The following is a 20,699-nucleotide window of genomic DNA, read 5'->3' as shown; positions in this document are numbered from 1 at the left end:
TGTGTGTTTGTGTTTTGGGTGAAGGTGTGTGTATCTGTATGTGTGTGGTGTACGTTTAGCATAGTGTTTGGGATTTTAAATTTCGTGCTTCTGGTCTTCCGGTCTTCTCAACTTTTGGGTATCTGGTCTCGGGATTCCGGTCTTCGGTATTGTAAGTATTCAGGATTTAGTCGTGATCCCCTCAAGCAAAGTTTAGGTCTTTTGACTTAGCAGTTCTGATGCTGTTTGTTTTGTGGATGTGCAAAAAGATCATCAATATATTATCTAGGGATGCCCTGCATGCCAGGCAAAGATTACCTTTCAGAGGTCTGTATGATACCGAGTTAAGAGACAGGGCTATAAAGTGATCAGCATAGGCATTGTCTTTACTCACTTTATTCTTTATATTAGGGTTGGAGGTTGGCATAATGGTTAAGGTGTTTACCTTACAGGGTTTGACTTTCACATGTGGTAATTAGCTAGACCTTAACATGGCCCACAAGGGCAGTTACCCTAATCTATGAACTTTTGTGGATGTTCCACTTGCTGCATGTGTCTGGTCAGGTACATACTGAAGGGGCATTATACTCTATGATGGGTCTGATGAGGGCTGAGTACAGTGGTACAATGACCTATGATCTCTCTGGACCTAGATGCCATGCCCTTGCTTAGTAGTTGAGCCACATAGAAGCATTTTCTTACTATCTTAGACACATGTTGTTTGAAGGCTAGATCACTATCTAGATAAGTTCCCATATCCCTGAATAGTGAATTAACTTTTAGGGGTGTTTTATTGTTGATGTAATTACCCGAGGTGGCTGACTTCCCAAAAGGTACTATAATGCATTTGTCTGGATTGAGTTTTTTGTGAAGGCTCTGACACCAAGTGTTTGTCTGTGTTATATCTGCATGAAGGGTGTTCTCATCTTGGGAGAATTCAATGACTGCTTCCAATTTGCAATCTTCTGTGAAGTTGGTCACCCAGACGCCTATGACATTGGCTTTAACTTCTGAGAAGTAGATTCCAGAGAAGAGCAGACTCAGCAGAGAGCCCTGAGAGATTCCTCTGGTGATCAGCTTCTTTGTGGAGGTGACCTCATCAATCATAACCTCTTGGGTCCTATCAGTGAACTATCCAGTGTGTTATAAAGGGGATTATGCCTAGTTCTGTAAGTCTTTTGACAATGCCTGAGTGGGGCATTGTATCAAATGTTTTAGTCAGATCTAATTAGGCAGTATGCCCAGCTTTCCCCTCATCCACTGCCTTAGTGACCTTTTCAAAGAAGTCTACCATGATCAATAAGCATGACCTTCCTTTGACAAGCCAAACTGGGATGGATCCAGTGTCTGGAGGTCTCCTTTGTCTGTGTTAATAATTTCCATGATAATTCTTTCCATGGCATTGCAAATAAGACTAGTCAGACTAATGGGTCTATAGTTTCCAGAATCTGTTGAAGGTCCTCCCTTATTAAGGAGGATGACTGGCACAGTGTTCCATTCTTATGGCACAAAGCCTGTTTTTATTTATTTTATTTTATTCTATTTTATTTTATATTTGTTTTCTTGGATAGTCTGACTGGGTCAGAAAGAACCTTTTTTCAGCAGAGGCCCAGGGAGAAATGCTCCTCTTACAGACAGTAAATGACAAACTTTTATACATTGTGTAAGCAGTGCAGTATAGAATACATTATAAATGAGCAATAACAAGAAATTGGAGATATAAATATTACATTCATTAAGAAGGGGCAAATGGCTAAACCCTTTTACAAGTTGTAGGTAAACATTATATTTACAGTACAATATTAATACATGTAGTATCTGCATAGTGGTGAGACTGGTGACAAGGCATTTCTACATAGTAGGTGGTAAAACAATAGTAAGTGCAATTGACTATCAAATTACCCTTACAGATAGCAAGCATACATAGGTGTGTAGATGAGATAAAAGAGGTAGGGCAATACAAGTGAGTGGGAGGGAGGGAGTGTGGGACAGTTTGGCAGGATGGAGGGTTGTACAAGGTAGGGGGGTGAAGAAGAGGAGTTGGGGGAGGGAGAGAGAAAGAGGTAATTTTAGTGTGCTGATGTTAGTTTGGAGTTGAGAGAGTTGTTAGCTTGGAGTAAGGTGGAGATTATGACTATAGGTAAACATTGACTCCAGTGGTCCTGATAAGTCATATTTTAGACTGTTCAGGAGGCATCCTGGCATGTTATTAGGGCCCCTTGAGGCTGTGTTCTTGGCTTTAGTGAGCACAGTCAGTACATGCTCCCTAGTTATAGTTGGAGGGATTCTGTTTGAAGGTATTTTTTAGGAGATGGTTGAGGGTGATAGGGGGTAAAGTTGGAGCTGAATTTGTCTGCTAACATGTTCGCTTTATTGTCAGGCTCAATGAATATGGCACCATTAACCACTAGCTCAGCACATTATGATATGCTGCCCTTGAGGTTTCTGACATAGTTGAAGAAGGCTGGTTATATTTCACTTGGATGGCTATTTTAACATCAAAATTGACATTGATTGACCGAATTAGTCCTCTTAGTTGCCCATTTAGTTTGATGAGAGAGTTTTTATCTTAATAGGAATTAGCCTTTCTGATTTTTGCCATATTTTTTTTCTTTTGCTATACATCCTGTTTTATTTGGTATGCCATCATGGCTGTTTGTTTCTGGGGCTAGTTCTGAACTTACGTCTGGTAGGTACAGCAGCCTCTATGCAGCCATAGACATGGTTGTACTGAGTTTCTAAGAGCAATTCAGCATCTGCTGGTGTGCTGTCAAAGTTGGTTAGCCATTGAATTTTGATAGACCATCATTTAATAAAAGTTAACTTGCCTTAGAATATTTCCTAAGTGTTACTGTTTTCAGTGCAGTTACAGAGTTGATTTTGATTTCAAAGGAGACAACTTTATGGAAGGAGCTTACCAGAGAGGATGAGACATGGGAGTTGGAGAGGCAGCATTTTCCCATATTTGTGAGTAGGAGGTCCAGTATTTTGGAGTCTGTAGTGGGAGTGTTCACTATTTGGTGAAGATTATTTAAATTTATGAAAGCCAGGAGTAAATGTAAAGTCATGTAGGATTCCCAGTCCAAAAAGTGGTAATTAAAGTTTCCCATGAGTCGGGTGTTAGGTTGAATGGTAAGTGTCTGCAATAGGTCCAAGTACACATTATGAGGTTTTTGAGCTAGGATATGGTATGTGATTTTGTATATCATGATCTGCACATGGAAGAACTCAAGTAGGTTATCCTGTTTGATTACCATGGAGGTATGCTTGTTATTGATGTATCTCAAGAGACCTCTATCTTTAACCCTTGTCTGTGCAGCTACAGGCCTAAAAGTGTGGAAGACACCGAAACCTTGCACTGCCTGGGTATTCTCGGCTGCTTTAATCCATGTCTATGTAACTGCACAGATGTCTATATTTTTGAGTGTGAGGAGGGCTTGGAGGAAGTATAGCTTTTTATTTAGTCTACTGGCAGGAAGCAGCACCACCTTGAAGTTCAGTTGAGTTGAATTTTCTATGTTGATAGGTTTGCCAATTTGGCATTGCCTAAAAAGGCACTATGTGGGTGAATACAGTTTTAGCCAGTGTCTGAAAGCCTAGACATGCGCAGACCATGTCCTGCCAGTTGACAAATATTGGAACACCTTAGAAAGACACCAGAAAGACAGCCAATTATTAAATTCAGTCATCTTTTACTGATATTGTGACATCAGCCTCAGTGATGGTAATATGCTGCTCAGTTCTAAGCTCATACCAGCCTGAGACTCATAATCTGATAACTCTATAATGTTTCTCTCTTCATATAGAATGGGGAGGTATGTTGTCTCTGGAATCCTACTGGTAACTGTGGTGGAACGACTTGGGTGTGTGAGTGATTTGGCAGATCTTGGCTCCTGATAAGCAACTAACAGCTATCTTCTTTTTTTTCAGCTGTGTTAGAGGGATATCACTTTATCTTATAATGGAGTTTCCAATGACGTGAGTCTTGGGAAGTGTGTTTGCTTGCCTTAGCTGCTAAGTTTTTGGGACTCCATTGAGTGTGACTGTATGCGTAATGTTAGGTTTGTTTTTTTCTGATTGCCTTTGGAGTTGCTGAGGCATAGCTTTGACAACAAGTGGTCTAGGTGATTGTTGTTGTATAGGTAGATTGCCTTTAAGTCCTTCAGCATATATTAGTGTATATGTTTGTTGTATGCTATGTGAGGTTGGATTTGTATGTGTGAGTGTGGTTTTGACAACCTGATGTGTGATTGTACCTGAGAAATTAACTCCAGTGTCATTGTGTAAGTATACCTCTTGCATACTGTGTCTGTTTCTTTAAAGATTAAGTGGTTGTCAGTTAACACAAGATAATTGCTACATTTTCTCAGGATGCCCATATCCACCAAGCTGGCTACAAATAAGTTAGGAAATTGCATATTCATGCTGTCTAGTCCTTTGATTGGTGACCTACAAGGTGATGGTGTTAGAAGTCTCTAAATGGTGCTTTGTTCGTGCAGACTAATAAGGGTGCTTTACTAGGTCAGACTATGCTAAACAATACTTAATTCTACTAACTTTAATGTTTACACAATACTGAATTTTAATAAATCTAGAGGTATTGCCATTGGATGCCTAGTTAGCTGCTCTAAGCTTCTTGTTGCACAAGGTATTTGCTCTATATTTACTGCTTTATAGGATACAATTTTATTGACTGCTCTATACAGAAAATATGCTTCCTAGGTGCTTCCTACTGCACAGGGCACTAATAACCACTGTTGTGTGGTGAGGAGCTCCTTGCAAAAGCCAATTTTATATCAACAGAAAACAAATAGTAAACTAACTAATGAGCTCTCTGACCAATAAAACAACTACACTATGAACCTTTTTGTGCATCTCCCAACTCAGATAGACCAGGCAAACACCTCCTTTCATAAGATGAATAAACTCTGACCTCCTAATGCGAAAATATGTCGTATTGTCTGCATCTTTGTTTGGGTAAGACCATGTATCTGAAGACAGTTATTTTCTACGTATTATATTTTGCTTGATAAACAAAAGCTAAAAACTAAATGGATGCATATTAAAGCTGTATCATTCACTTTGTTCTCTGTAACATTTAAGGCACTTAAGTTCTATATCATAATAACACAAGTTCTGTGGCAGTATCTGTGGCAGTAGTGATCAGCATGTAGTGGCACCATTAAAACATATGTCCAGTGCTGATTTAAATCCAGCTCATTCTATATGCCTGTAGTGGAGGGAGCCTTAGAATATGTCATAAATATGATGGCATGTGATAATAAAGGTATCTCTGCTATGTGACAGGGAAAGAGTGTACTGCTTTAATGCTTTATCCTGAAGATAGCCCCAGTTTTGGTAAGACTAGAACTTGAAGGCATAATAAAAGATGTTAGAGTTGCTATTTCCATGATGAGGAGGTAGTAAACTAGTCAGCACAGAATGAATTGAGATGAAAGCATCTAAATCCATAGAGGATTACATTATAAAAACAGTGACACTTGCATGTTTGCAAAACATAAACAGAAGCAATTCTGTTTTGCAGGGGGGGGGGTTAAGCCCCCTGCACCTCTGAGCTCTAAATAAAGCTATTCTGAGACTGTGCAATTTTGGAGAAGAGGGAGAAAGTGAAACAAAAAAAAAAAAAAAGAAAAATCACCTTCCCCTGTCTCTCTGACTCCACTGTGCAGTCAACATGCAACTTAGCAAGTCCTTGTTTAGTGAAACACCATGTACACGAAAGTTGTGACCTTTCTTTTTTGACGTTCCATTACCCAGCATTTCTGGCTGTGATTGCTCATAGGTTTCTTGTGTAATAATTATACAAATTCATTAATAGGTGATGTCTTTTTAGTTTTAGATTACTATTATCTACCAATATATATGTTAATAATAATAATAATAATAATAATAATAGTAATTATAATAATACATATTGTGCATTGTGGTGTCATAGTTTGTGATATACATACTGTGTGCAGCACTGCCTTGTTCCCTGTAATACCATTGTTCATATTTCTTTATGTGTGTGACAATGATATTCATATAGTACTCGATGCCAAGCTCTCAAGTGGTATTTGCAAATGTGCAACCAGCTACACCTTTCAGTGATAGGAGTAGATGTTGAGTTAAACACATCTAAATGAACACAAGTGCTTTGGAAGCAGGCATGTCTTCTGATGCAAAATATACTTGTGTAATGACAATATATGTCAGTCTCACCTTATAAAAAAGATAAGGATTATTTATTTCATTTGCATTTTGTCAGCCAGTTAGGCTCACTAATTCCCACAATAGTTCTTGTCAGTGGTAACAGAAATGTTTTCTATGAATGAAACTAATTTGCCTATAACACAGGAGAAACTGCTCTAACTTTAGCCAGATAGACTTTATTAGCTATTTTATATTTATACAAAACACAAGATGACCAGAAAAATGTTGTTCCTCTACTATATAAACTGTTGAATGTTGTAAAAAATCATGTTATACATTATCTTGCAGCCTAGAGAGTTCTTTAGAAGAAGCGACATCTGAAAGTGGAAGGCCTAGAGACCCAGCTATCTCTTGGTGCACTAATGACATCGAAGTGTGCCTGTGATGTCAGATGCATGTAGATGGTACATTTTAAGGCTGCAGAAATGTGACCTCTATGTCTGTGTAATTCTGCAAACCTTAGTAATATAAAACAAAATCCAGGAGTTTTGCTTTGAATGTTTAACATTTTAGTGACAGGAAATACCATGGACAAAATTTTAACTGATGTAAAATTTTGATAATTCCTCAGCATATATTGCATCTTACAGCAAATATGTATTGACTAATTATGGGAAAGTGCTGCTGACAGCTCCCATGAAGTACATAGTGCCATTCCCTGTGAATGAATTTAGGAAATGAATTATGGACTAATATTCATGGCATTATAGAAGGTAATACTCCAGAAAGTGTCATCTAGCAAATGTGAAGGGGAAATAAACAGTCGAGTGATTATAAAATGCTGAGTTCATTTTCTTTGTAATCAGTCTTTTTATATTAGACAACTATGTTGTGGAAATATGAATCCTGGCTGTTCTATAGTTGGGAAAATAAAATGCAAGCCCTGCTGTGTAGATGATTAGTAAACTGTCAAACTGTACTAAAAAGATTCTGGCTTGAAAAATTACTTAGTCACAGAATCTAAAGTTACCTAATGTAAAAAAAAAAAGAAAGGAAAGCAGACATGCTGTAGAGCTTACATGCTTACTCAAAGAACAAGAACAAAGCTGGTTTTAAGGAGGTAGTGTTTCAACTGTTTTTAGAAAAACATAATCATGACTAACTATAGAGGTGTGCATTTTTTACAGGTAATGCTGTCATCTTAGGTGATGTTATCAGAGATTATCAAATGTCATAAATCATGATTGAAGTCATAGCTAATGTACATTGAAAATTAAGGTTTTGCTGTAAAACATGAAAAGTGTACATAAATAGGACAGTGCTTACAAGGTACAAGATACTGATGCAATTGGTAGAGAACACCTATTTTCACTTATATTACTAATCAAAGTACACATATGAAATACATTTTATTATAGTATCGCAAATGAATATAGTATTTCAAACATATATTGTTTTGTTAATGTTTTGTAAGGCAGAGTATGCAGAGATGATGTAAGAAGACAACTGAATAAGACTTCTGATATAGCAGCCAGCTTCTGCCTTATTGTGGAAAAACATTTAGATATAAAAAAAGAAGTTTAAAATAGGAAACCTTAAACAGAGATAGAGGAAAGGAAAAAGAACACAGTCTCCATAAAACTATAGTCATAAAGTAAATATTATCAAAAGAATCTTCTAATGCATTCACAAACACACTGCAACATCACTGGATGAACTTTTTTGGCCTAAAGTCAAAAATGAATTTGTCCATGGGATCTAGTATTACCTGTTTCACTGATTCATACTGGCAAGTGAATTGGACCACTAAAAGCTTTTTTCAGTCACATTCGTGTAACATATAGAAAGTAAAATTACAAGATAGTAATATAAAAACATTGTCCCTGGACCACATGTCCAATGTAAAAGAAAACACCAACATAGACAGTGTGACCAGATTTTCCTGCAAACCAAATGATAAACAGAAAAACTATTGTTTAATTTAGATAAGAACAATCAATGAATATTAGCTAAACATTCAAACCACAGATATGGCAGTGTGGGGGAATGCTTACTTCCATATTCTAGCTGACTAGGAAACAAACTAACTATAACCAACAATCAAACTACCAAGTCCAGACATACCTCTCAACTGTCCAGATTTTTGCAGAATGTCCAAATTTTTGCATCATACTTTTAGTCTGTTCATAATAAAATCTGTAGTTTTCTGACAAATCAGTGAGGATTGAAGTTACTAGGTAATGGCATACATCTGAGTTTAAGACTTCATAAACCCTCACAAAACTGCATGGTAATACAAATCCTTTTATTTTAACAGCTTTCTAGGTTTATTATAGAAATATTAAAATCTGTCCCTATTTTTGAGCCTTTGTCCCCCCATTATTTTAGGCTTTGTCCAGATTTTTTGTGTTAAGAGGTTGAGAAGTATGCAGACATTGTGACAGAACACTCACCTCAATGTATTAGTCAAACAGCAGTGTTATAACTCTGCTCATTAAACAGTGCCAGATACCTCCATGAGCAGCATAAACCACTAATTACTCTGCATAAACCAGCCTGGAATGAAGGGAGGGAAGGAGAAAAAATAAGGACTTTCCTTCTTAATTGGAAGGGATGAGTCTTTTTTCTGCCCCACTCCCATAATATATAACCGGTAGTAGTGACGGGGCATGGGAGGGTGAGCTACTAACCTCAGTGCCAAAGAGGCTGAGGGTATCTTACCCTAGCAATATATACTTAACCCATCATCACAATCATCTTCAACCCCCTTTTCCCATTGGCTACAACCCTTCAGATTCCAGCTTTGACCTCCACCTTCAGACTTTCCTTTTCTTCATCCACCCCTCACAGATACTTGAAGCTGTTTACCTGTTCAGCTATTTCCCCTTCTATCTCAGTATTCAGCTTCTTCTGATTTGTTGTTGCTAGCATCCTTTATGAAGGATAACTGACATCTTTGTCTTTCTCTCTTTGCCTTGCAACCTGGTAGAGTTTCTTCTTCCATCTGCCAAGTCATTTTTCAGAAGCTAGTTAAATTATTTTGACACTTTGTTTTCTCCATTGTGACTGATATCTTAGCCTCTTTGTTTACCAACCAATATTCCTTCTTAGTTTCATCCAACTTTTCTGTCTCCCATGTATTCCTTCAATCCTTTCATTTGATAATGGCTTTGACTTATGTATTCACCAGCTTTTCTTATGTACCTTACTTCCATACCTGGCTCAGCTGAGTATCTATTTGTTAGTCCTCACCCATTTTGTTTAAGATGCTGCCATTCTTTTTCAATTTCACCTATTTCCTCTTGTTCCTAAGGTGCTAGAGCCCAAAGTGTTTCCCCGAACTCTTGTGCTTTTACTCCAGTCAACTTCCAGGTCTTTAGCCTAGTCTCTGTTGGTGTTAGAGCCTTCTCTGACCACTTGCTTGCAGCTACTTGTGCCCACAAGTGGTTTATGCTATGGACTGACTCTTTCACAGGGAATGATTTTGCAATCTTTGATTCTACCCCAATGCTGTTTCCTTACTAGAAGGAAGTTTACCTGATTTACATGTTGGCTAGTCCTGTATGTGATCTTGCGGCAGTCTGTCTCTCTTGCTTAGCCACACGTTGGCTATCATCAAATCATTTGTTAAGCAGAAGCCAAGAATGGCTTCTCCATCAGAATATATCATACTACAACTAATGAAGTGCAATATTCTAAGCAATCACAATGTTAAGTCATAGTCTTTCCAATATCTACCCACAAGTGTAATATTGTTTAATGTCTTCCTGTCTAATTGTGGTAATTTATTTTGTTGTTAATATTGTAATTATTACTGTATGTGCATTAGTCTTACTGTCACTCAGACTGTGTGTTCATTGTTATGTCTTGCAGGGGGATCAAAGCAATGCAATTTTGTTCAGCTTGCAATGTTGTGTATATCTGATCGACAATAAAGTTTACTTTGACTTTGACTTTTCTTTATTCCTGTTGCCCTACCCATGTGGACTCAGGCAGTCATCATTTCCTGTTCTGTCTCTCACAATATGCGCATTCAGCTCCCCCATTAACAACTTCAACATATGTTAAACTGCTTTATCTAGTAGTTCCTGCAACTTTTGCCTGAATGCACTCTTTTCCTTGCTATCACCCCCCTGCTGCTAGCACTACAGTCTGATTGCCATGAGTCTATCAATAAGTCTGATGACATCCATTAATGTCTTGTAAAGAATCTCTGTCACCACAGTTCCCACACCATTTCTATTCTGTTCGCAAACTGAATAGTAGACTTTGGATCCCAAGCCAAGCAGCTTTGCGACTCTGCCCCTCTATATTGTTTTCTGGGTTAAGAAGATGTCCACCTTCCTTGCCATCATGTTACCCACTTCCAAAGTACGCCCTGCCAGTGAATCTATACAGAGTATAGCAATTCTTAGCTCATGTTTGGCAGGTTGATTGGTTTTACATCTGACTTTCACTCAACAGATCTATCTTAGGTAACCCGAGCTAAGCAACTGGACACCAGCTGGCCAGTAGCTTATTGACCCAGGGCTGCTAGGCTTTAATTTGGGCTCACTTTGGCCAAGAGAGGCATATAGACCTGTCAAAGGAAAAAAAAACTTCAAAGACCAATACACGTAAGGTTCAGTTAAGGCATATTTATTTACTTGCCGCAAGGAGACAAAAACATGCAACTACAAGGATTTGTATAACTACTAACAGGAAGTATGCTTATTCTTATACTGTTTTACAAGACATGACCTTCTATGGCTGACATAATCAAACACAACTTTCAGTATTGTTCTACAGCAGATGTTACTCAGATTTTCTGCTGACATGACTAGATTTGTGAGAAACTTTTGAGAAAAACAACCTGGCCTTGGTGGGCACTAATTCGTTTACAAGCTTCCATTGTACAGTGTTACATTTCAAGGTACTCTTCTAACTCAGATACAAGCAAATGCTGATTGCAGTTCATATTTTCAAACAGGCTTTGTCCTAATTATCTATGGCTTCTACAGCTGTGTATTTTCTCACAGCACAAATGGAACTTCTTGTCTAAGCTTCATACAAGTAGTATTGTTCTATTCATTATTTTCCTAACATAAGCAGGAATCATCTGCTTCTCAGTAAATTTCCAAGGCACAAGCAAGATTTTAGCTAACAGTACAAGGTCAGAAAGCATCTGCAGTTTGTACAGATTTATGCAGTATGAAATAGAATAAATGTGTTAACCCTTTTCAAGCTCTAAATGCACTAAGCATATTACAAATACACACATTAATACATATTTTTGACATTTCCCCCCCTTTTAATACTTTTATTCTACTTTCAAAATAAGCATAAACAGTTTGTTTTCTTCTCCTAACCTCTTCCACTCAGGATTTGCAGTTAAGAGAGTCATTCAGTTTAAACTTATGAAAGCATTTTCAATCTTTTAACAGTTCTTCAAACTCAGTACTTTGATATAAGGTTTCAGAAACTGACGTCTATAAAGTTTTTTATCAGTCTTTTCATGCAGGGGATGCCACAACAAACACATACTCCCAGTAAGAGCATTCCTACACAAATGGCAATCAGGATATTCATTAGGATGGTACCCCCCCCAAACCATTTCTGGAAAAAGTCCATCAGTGGGTTTGGGCCTGGTTTGGTCATGGCCGACACTTGCTGAATTACCTCAAGATGATTGTCTATCTCGTGTTTATGGTCGGGAATATACGAACAGCATTCTTCTTGGATTAAAGCGCAAGTACCACCTCTCACTGCTAGGGTGAAGTCGAGAGCCATGCGGTTTTGAAGCACTACAGTTCTCATTGCATTCAGTTCATCAGTCACCAATTCTAGAGTGGAAAAAGTTGCATTACTCATTACTTCGAGAAGTTTCGACAGTTTTCTCAGCTCCCAGATCGATTTCACTGCTCCATATGCCGGTAATATGCCTGCCCACGATATAACGCTATCACTCAAGTCCATATGTGTCAGTCCTTTGCCTATGGAATGATGGTCTTTCCAACACACATCGATTTGTCCCACTGGATTTACAGGTTTGTTGACGACTTTTCAGACATTTCGAATTTTTCCTCGAGGCAAAAATGCAGTGTGTCGTATGGCCAGAACCAGGTAACCCAAAAAACAACTGCCGGACCAATTCTCAGGTAACCATTTGTATGCCTTTCTGCCACTCACAAAATAACAGTCCTCTACTTTAGTAGTAACCTTGCTATGAATATACACTCACCCTGCATGAAACATTTTTCTATCAATTATAGACAGTTGTTTATAAAGAACAGAATTATGTTTTACTTCATCAAGTGTTTTGTGCATCAATCCAAGAAATGAATCATAGTTTGTATTACAATAAAGATCTACATTGTTACTTTTAGTGTAACATTTATAAGGAACAGTCACATTGCAATTGCTCCAACCTACCTGAACAGTATCATTTTTTAAAAACACACAGTTCCCTTTTGTGGAACAGACAAGTGCAATGCTATTTTATCTTGTGATGTAATGGTTGAGGTATCATAAATCAAGTTCTCCCAGGTCTCATTGAACCCTAGGGGGACTGTAGTCATTAATAACCCCCCGTATGCTGTCGGCAAAGCTGTGCAAATCCAGCAATTCGAAACATTGAAAGTCTCAGCATACACATATTTAATTGCCTGGTAAGTGTTAAAGTTTGGATGCCAGTCTATGAGTAACGCTTCACGTTTATTCAGTTCAGTCTGTGTGGCTGGGAAAAGGAAAGGCCACAACAAAAAGATTATTGTCACTAGTACAGTTAACAGGATGATTATGCAATACTTCTGAGGAAAGGGTTGCTCTGCATTCCTGTTTCTTCTGGACTCTATCATTTTTACTCTTGGCATGTGACAAGATTTTTGTCCAGTTCAAAATTCTGTACTAATTTACAGTGTGTCAGGTGGATCCAGGAGGCGCACTCCGCTATCTTGACTGCAGTGGGTTTTGACAGAAGCACTTGATATGGACCTTCCCACTTTGGTGATGCCCAATTCTTTCTCTTTACTGTCTTCACCCAGATCCAAGTTCCAGGGGACACTGCCACTTCTGACGGTATGGTTCATTCTTTATCTGAAACAGAATTTGACTGCAACAAATGTTTAGAATTTAACAAGTTTTGCATGAACTCAGCTAGTGTACTGTCAGCTTCCTGGTCTGTGGGATTGAGATATTTCCACTGAGGTATATAATAAGCCCTTCCAAATAATTTTTCAAAAGGAGTCAATCCTTTTGCATTTGGAACAGTTCTCATGCTCAACAGTGCCAGGGGCAGACAGTATACCCAATTTCTCTGCGTTTCTACTATTAACTTCCTTAGATTATTCTTTAAAATCCCATTATGCCTCTCTACTAGCCCTGCAGATTGTGGGTGATACGCACAATGATTTTTTAAAGAAATACCAAAATGTCTACTTAACTGTTGTATGGTCTGGTTTACGAAGTGTGTGCCATTGTCACTGTAGATCCTTTCCGAAATGCCGAATCTAGGGATAATTTCTTTAACAAGAACTTTGGCCACAGTTGCTGCATCTGGATTTTTGGTTGGAAAGGCTTCCACCCATCTTGAAAACATATCTACAATGACAAGACAATACTTCTTATTTTCACATTTATTCAACTCTATGAAATCCATACAGATAGTGTGAAACAGATATGGTGGTGTAGGGAAACTCCCTTGCTTGGGCTTTAACTCCCCTTGTGCATGATGTTTATTACAAACATGGCACATCGAACAGAATTTTTTAGAGTAATTTAAGAATCCATATGTCGTGAACACTTGGTTCACCAGCTGTACCATCCCCCCTGTTGAGACATGGCACTGCCCATGGCTCAAAAAAGCTGCATATTTAAACAAATTAGATGGCAATATCAGTTTCCATTCTTTAGAGATGTACAGCCCCTTTTCGAGAATTGCTCCTTGTTTTACCCATCTTTGTTTTTCAACTTGCGTAGTAAGTGTCTGCATTGTCTTTAACATTTCTAAGTCTAAAATCTCAGAGGGTTGTAATTCCTCTTTCAAAAGAAATACTTCTGAAGCTGCCTGCTTTGCAGCTGTATCAGCTCTTGCATTACCTTTTGAAATCCTGTCCTGTTGCTTGGTATGAGCTGTGCATTTACAAATAGCTACTTTCTGAGGTAACTGAATAGATTCTAAAAGATCTAAAATAAACTGTGCATGATTGATTGGTTTGCCAGTAGATGTTATCATTCCTCGATTTTTCCACTGTTGCGCAAAAACATGTACAGTAGAAAAAGCATACTGGCTGTCAGTAAAAATGTTCACACATTTACCCTTTGCTAAGGTACATGCCCGTGTCAAGGCAATCAATTCTGCTGCCTGTGCAGATAAATTGTGTGGTAAAGATTTTGCTTCTATAATCTCAATATCAGAAACTACTGCATATCCTACTAGGTTCTGTCCTGCAGGGCCCCTTTTGCATGAGCCATCCATGTAGTTTGTCACCTCGGCATCATCCAAGGTAACATCCGTAAGGTCTTTTCTAGGCAGTGTCTTTTGCTCAATCACCTACAGGCAGCTGTGTGGTGTGCCATCTGCAGGGGTTGGGAGCAAGGTAGAAGGGTTCAAAGTCGTACATCGTTCAATTGTCATATGAGGTTGGCTGAACAATATAGTCATACAGGAAAGATGCCAAGCAGGGGAAAGATATGCTACCTTCTCTTGCAGTAAAATAATAGCGACTGCATGAGGCACTCTCAATGTGAGAGGGTGGAAAAAAACTACTGAGGCTAAAGCCTGTACTGCCATTGCAGCTGCAACTACTGCTTGTACACAGTGGGGTAAAGACCGTGCCACTGGGTCCAGTTGTGATGAATAATAAGCAATAGGGCATTGCTTGTCCCCATGCTGCTGTGTTAACACTGATGTCATATAACCTTGCTTACAATCTACAGTTTGGAAAAAACGTTTATAATAGTTTGGTAATCCCAAAACTAATGAGGACGTTATTAACTGTTTCAGTTTGCAGAAAGCAGATTCTGCTTCTGGAGTCCATTGTAACAAATCCTGTGCTGCCATAGGCTTTTTATAAATCAGGTTAGTCGATGGTGCAGTTTCCAAGGCATAGTTTGGAATCCAACTCCGACAACAATTAGTCATACCCAGGAAGGACATCATTTCCTTCTTGGTAGTGGGTTTTGGTGCTTGCAAAATCACTACTTTTCTGTCCTCATCTAATGTCCTACCCTTCTTGGATATTACATATCCTAGGTATTTAACTTGTTTTTTCCAAAGCTGCAGTTTATTTTTGTTTACTTTATGTCCTTCAGTGGATAAAAATTGTAATAGCGCTATGGTATCGTCTTTACAATCTTGCTGGGTGGGGGCCGCCAGCAGGATATCATCAACATAAAGCAAAATCTGGCTACCTCTTGGTGGGGTAAATCCTGCCAAGTTGCTTGCCATTTCTTGTGAGAATATTGTTGGACTTTCACAATACCCCTGTGGTAGTCACATATATGTATACCTTTTCCCCTGAAATGTGAATGCAAACCAATACTGCCTGTCAGGGTGTATCGGTATCGAGAAGAACGCATTGCTGATATCTACCACAGAAAAATATTTCTGTTGAGGTTTTAAATCATTCAACAGGGTGTGTGGGTCTGGCACCGTAGGTGCCCTTGGTATTACTGCGTCATTTACAGCTTGTAAATCTTGGACCATACGCCACTCTCCATTCGCTTTCTTAACAGGAAATAAGGGTGTGTTACATGGTGAATCAGGAGATTCCACCAGTACCCCTTCCTTAAGTAAGGCTGCTATAATAGGTTTGATTCCTACTACTCAGACTAGTCCAGGTAAACTGTATATTATCTCAGTACATTTTGTTAGTATTAATTTAGTAATGTTTTCGTAAACTGTATTGTGTGTTATATTGATAGTAGTTTTTTTCTCCTCGGCCTCTGCTGCTGGACATACATGTATCCAGCCAGACTAGCCCGGTTAACAAATGTAAAATAAAATAAAATAAAAATAAAATAAAATAAAATTCCTACCTCTGCATCTTTTCTTAAGGGATACTGTCTTTTTTGTGGTCTAAATGCTGACTTTGGCATAATAGTAACTGGTCCCGCTGTAAAAATATGTCCTACATCTGATTTTCCTGTTGACCAGAGAGTTTCTGGTATATTCTGTAAGGCATTCTCATCCTCCTTCAATAGGAGTGCTAATCAGCTGTCCTTGCTAGACTGCAAGTGTACAGCTGGGTGGGTCTGAGTTATCCAATTCAACTTCTGCATTTGTATTCCCTGTTCTGACAGTTCTAACTCTGTCTGTTTTTCCCATCTCATGACTTTTTCTCCTAAGTCTACCCATTTTACATTCTTGTCCTTAGTTAAGCTAACGTGTGGTAATCAATTAGATTTATAGAGTGCAAAGAACTCCTGGGGCAATGAACAGCTGACTACACTGTTCCTTTCTGTGTCCCAGTACAGATTACGTAATATCAATCTCTTTGCACGATTTCTAAACAATTCTTGCTCATATTCCTTATCAGGTCCTGGTGTGTTACAATAATACAGAGTACAGTGCAACAAATGCTGTTTAGTAATGTCAAGGGAGGGGAATTTGCTGATGGCTACATTCATCAACTCTTCGGTCACTGCCCCTGGACCAGTCGTAACCAACTCCTGGCTGTAACAATAAAACATTTTACCCTCCGTTTGCACTGCAAAGGTATCAATGTGTCGCTGTGCTTCCATACCCTGCATAGTCGGAACTACTGCTATACCAAATAGCTGCATAAGGTCTCTGCCCAAAAGGTTTACTGGGCATTTTGCAGAAACAACAATTTTGCTTTTCTGGGTCAATCCTGAAACAGGATCAGTTATCACAATATTATGGGAGAGGGGCTTCCGATACAGCTGTCCATTAGCTGCTTTCACTAATATGTAATCAGGTGACTCTGAGTTCTCTAGCAGTTTGGAGGGATGTATCAGGGTCCGTGATGCCCCTGAGTCACACAAGAATCTGACTTCCCTCCCTTCTACCAGGAGTGTAACTTCTGGTTTCATGTCTGATAAATAGAGCTCTAAGCTCAATAAAGCCAAATCTAATATTTAATTTTCTTCACTATCCGTGACTTCCTGCACTTCCTCTATTTCTTCTGTCACATTCTCTACTCCCTCTATCACATTCTCATTTGTCCCTTCTCTGCTATCCCTTCTAGTGATTCCTGACTATCATATAGTCAGTCCTCACCCTCCTTATCTTCCGTGGTTGCTTTCTTGTTTTTCTTGCAATCCCTTGCCAAGTGTCCCTTTTTACCGCATTTAAAACAAACATTCACCCCTTTTCTTTCGCCCTTCAAAGTCCTCTGATCGCTGATCAGATTGTTTGTTTCCCTGGGCATTTCTCTTGCCCTTTTTCCCAGACTGTACTACATAAACTTCTGTTCCATCTTCTACAGAAAATACTTGGGCTTTTTTTTTCTTTTTGCTATTAAAATGCCTTTCGGCATGCCTAGCATATTCAAGTAATGACTGTAACCTGCTTGTACAATGATCTACCATGTGCTTTGTAATAAAGCTGCTTATGGGTGCCATACTACCTTTCAAAAATGCATTCTTTAACTGCTGCTCATATGGGGAATCGTGTATCTGATCTTCAGGGACCTGCATTCCACAGTGGTTATTAAAACATTCTAATAGTCTGGCATATCTGTCAATAGTTTCGCCTTCCTGTTGGATGCATTGATTAATGCAAGTCCAGTCTGCCCTAGGCTTCCATTTCTCAGAGATTCGGTCTGTAAGACCTTTCACTCTGTTGTCTAATTCTGCGCTGCTATGTGGGAGGGGCCTGAGCACAGCGTCACGGGGATTCCAGTTGCCACTAATCATGTGCCAATCTGGTCCCACAATTTGTCTGACTACTTTTTCCACCTCTTCTCCGTTTAAATTATAACTTAGCCTCATTCCTTGCAAATCTTTTAAGAACTTTCTAAAATTAACTTTTGGATGGGGAATTCCCTCAGTGGCTTTCCGGATGTCTTCCGGAGTCCATGGTCTATACACTAGAATAGTTGGGTCCTGACCGTCTTGCCCTGCCTGAGGATTAGGCACTTCTATAAGTGGGCATATTTCTTCTTCACTCATAAATCATGAATTTCTACCCATTTGATATAACTCAATGTCCCCTTTTGAGTTTCCTGCCCGTGTTCGAGACCTGGTCTCAATGAGATCTCTAATAAACAGTTTCGGTTTTGTAGTGTCTCTACTTACAGTGACAGCAGGATATTGCAGGGGTGGACTAACTTGTTCACTTGCCTCATATTCTGGTAAGGGAGGTGGAGGGGCTGATGCTATTACTAAGATATTGTCCTCCCTATCTAAAAACATTGCTTTTGAATTATTGCTCTTTTGTTCACTTTGGTTTACTTCCTCAATCCACCTGTGTGCCTGAGGAATTCCTAATTGAAGTTGCTTTTTTACCCGACCTTTAGACTTGGTTTTAAGCTGTTTGACAAGTTTGACAAGAGAGGATTTTTCTAATTTACCATCAAATTCATACTTATTAACCCATTTTGAATAGTATTTAATATTATCAGCAAGCTGTGACTGCATGTATTTCGCGTCTTCGGTTGACGGCGGACTTTGGGATCTTTTTGTACAATTATTACCCATTTTGTTCTACCCTTTTAATCGTTACATAACTCCTTATTTTTAATGTGGTACCATGGATTTTGTTATAGTCTCTTCAGAGTGACTGCCTACCTGCTCTGTTTTCCTGATCTATGACAAGACAGTAATCTTTTTGTCCCTGACTTGTATAAACAAAGTCTTAACAAAATAAATACAAATCTAGTCCCTGATCTAAAACAGAAAAAAAAAGGTAGATTCACCTTACCTGAGCCTTCGTGATTGATCACCTGGTTCAAGTAAACCCATCCTTCATTCGCAGATCAGAAAGTGGCTGGCCTCTTTTGTACGACAATTCAGTCGGAGGGCTTTTCAACTAAGAAGAACTGATGTGGTTTCTTCCCCGTACAGTTTCAAGCCACCTGGCCTGTCTGATCCGAGGCGAAGTGAGGGTTTCCAGTCCGAAGAACCAATCTGTCAAAGGAAAAAACTTCAAAGACCAATACACGTAAGGGTCAGTTAAGGCATATTTATTTACTTGCCGCAAGGAGACAAAAACATGCAAATACAAGGATTTGTCTAACTACTAACAGGAAGTATGCTTATTCTTATACTGTTTTACAAGACATGGCCTTCTTCTATGGCTGACGTAATCAAACACAACTTTCAGTATTGTCCTACAGCAGATGTTACTCAGATTTTTTGCTGACATGACTAGATTTGTGAGAAACTTTTGAGAAAAACAACCTGGCCTTGGTGGGCACTAATTCGTTTACAAGCTTCCATTGTACAGTGTTACATTTCAAGGTACTCTTCTAACTCAGATGCAAGCAAATGCTGATTGCAGTTCATATTTTCAAACAGGCTTTGTCCTAATTATCTATGGCTTCTACAGCTGTGCATTTTCTCACAGCACAAACGGAACTTCTTGTCTAAGCTTCATACAAGTAGTATTGTTCTATTCATTATTTTCCTAACATAAGCAGGAATCATCTGCTTCTCAGTAAATTTCCAAGGCACAAGCAAGATTTTAGCTAACAATACAAGGTCAGAAAGCATCTGCAGTTTGTACAGATTTATGCAGTATGAAATAGAATAAATGTGTTAACCCTTTTCAAGCTCTAAATGCACTAAGCATATTACAAATACACACATTAATACATATTTTACTGACAAGACCCCTCTCACCATTAGCATGTGTCACTGACATAGGTTAGAGTAATAAAGTCCTCAACCCTCTTATCACTAGCAAATAAGTATGCTCATTTTGGTGACATTAGTCAATGTGACCAAATCAAGTACAGCAAATTTTAACAGCATTGCCCTGACATGGCACCCAGTCTGTGATTTCTGTTCTCCTATCAGTATAGGATACTGAGCATCACAATTAATGCAGTTAGTCTATACAACTCTTCCCCAGATAGGCACCACCTAGAGTCTTTGCTGCTGCAATTTTTAGTTAGTTTGATGCAAAAACACCCAACATACTTTTGGGAGGTGGGAGGAACACCATAGAGACACAAGGAAAGCATGCAGACTCCACACAGGCATTACGTGGGGGTCAGGATCAAACCTTGTAACGTTTGCATGGGCGAAAACAATGTTAACCATTATGATAAATTGTGCCTCTTCCTAACTTCAGTTTTCTTAACTTCAACTACCTAATTTCCTGCCCAGGAACATTACAACTATCTGATTCCCTACAATTACAGTTAATTTCGTCAAACTCATCCCCAAGCTATCATGGAGACAACCCATAATATAGCTACCAACTCCAGCACCCCACCCCCACATTCAGGAGTTCAGGGACAAAACAGTCTACATGGCAAACTCTATTTGTTCCTTAACCCCATGTCCAGTGCAAATGAAGACACCATCACTGAACAGTGCAACCACATTTTATTGTAATCCAGCTAACATACAACAACCATTATTCAGATAAAGACAATCAACAAATATTAGCAAAACAT

This window comes from Protopterus annectens, chromosome 2.part0 (genome assembly GCF_019279795.1).
Source record: "Protopterus annectens isolate FY-2018-M chromosome 2.part0, PAN1.0, whole genome shotgun sequence".
NCBI lineage: Eukaryota > Metazoa > Chordata > Ceratodontiformes > Protopteridae > Protopterus > Protopterus annectens.
Note: the sequence above shows the minus strand (reverse complement) of the source record.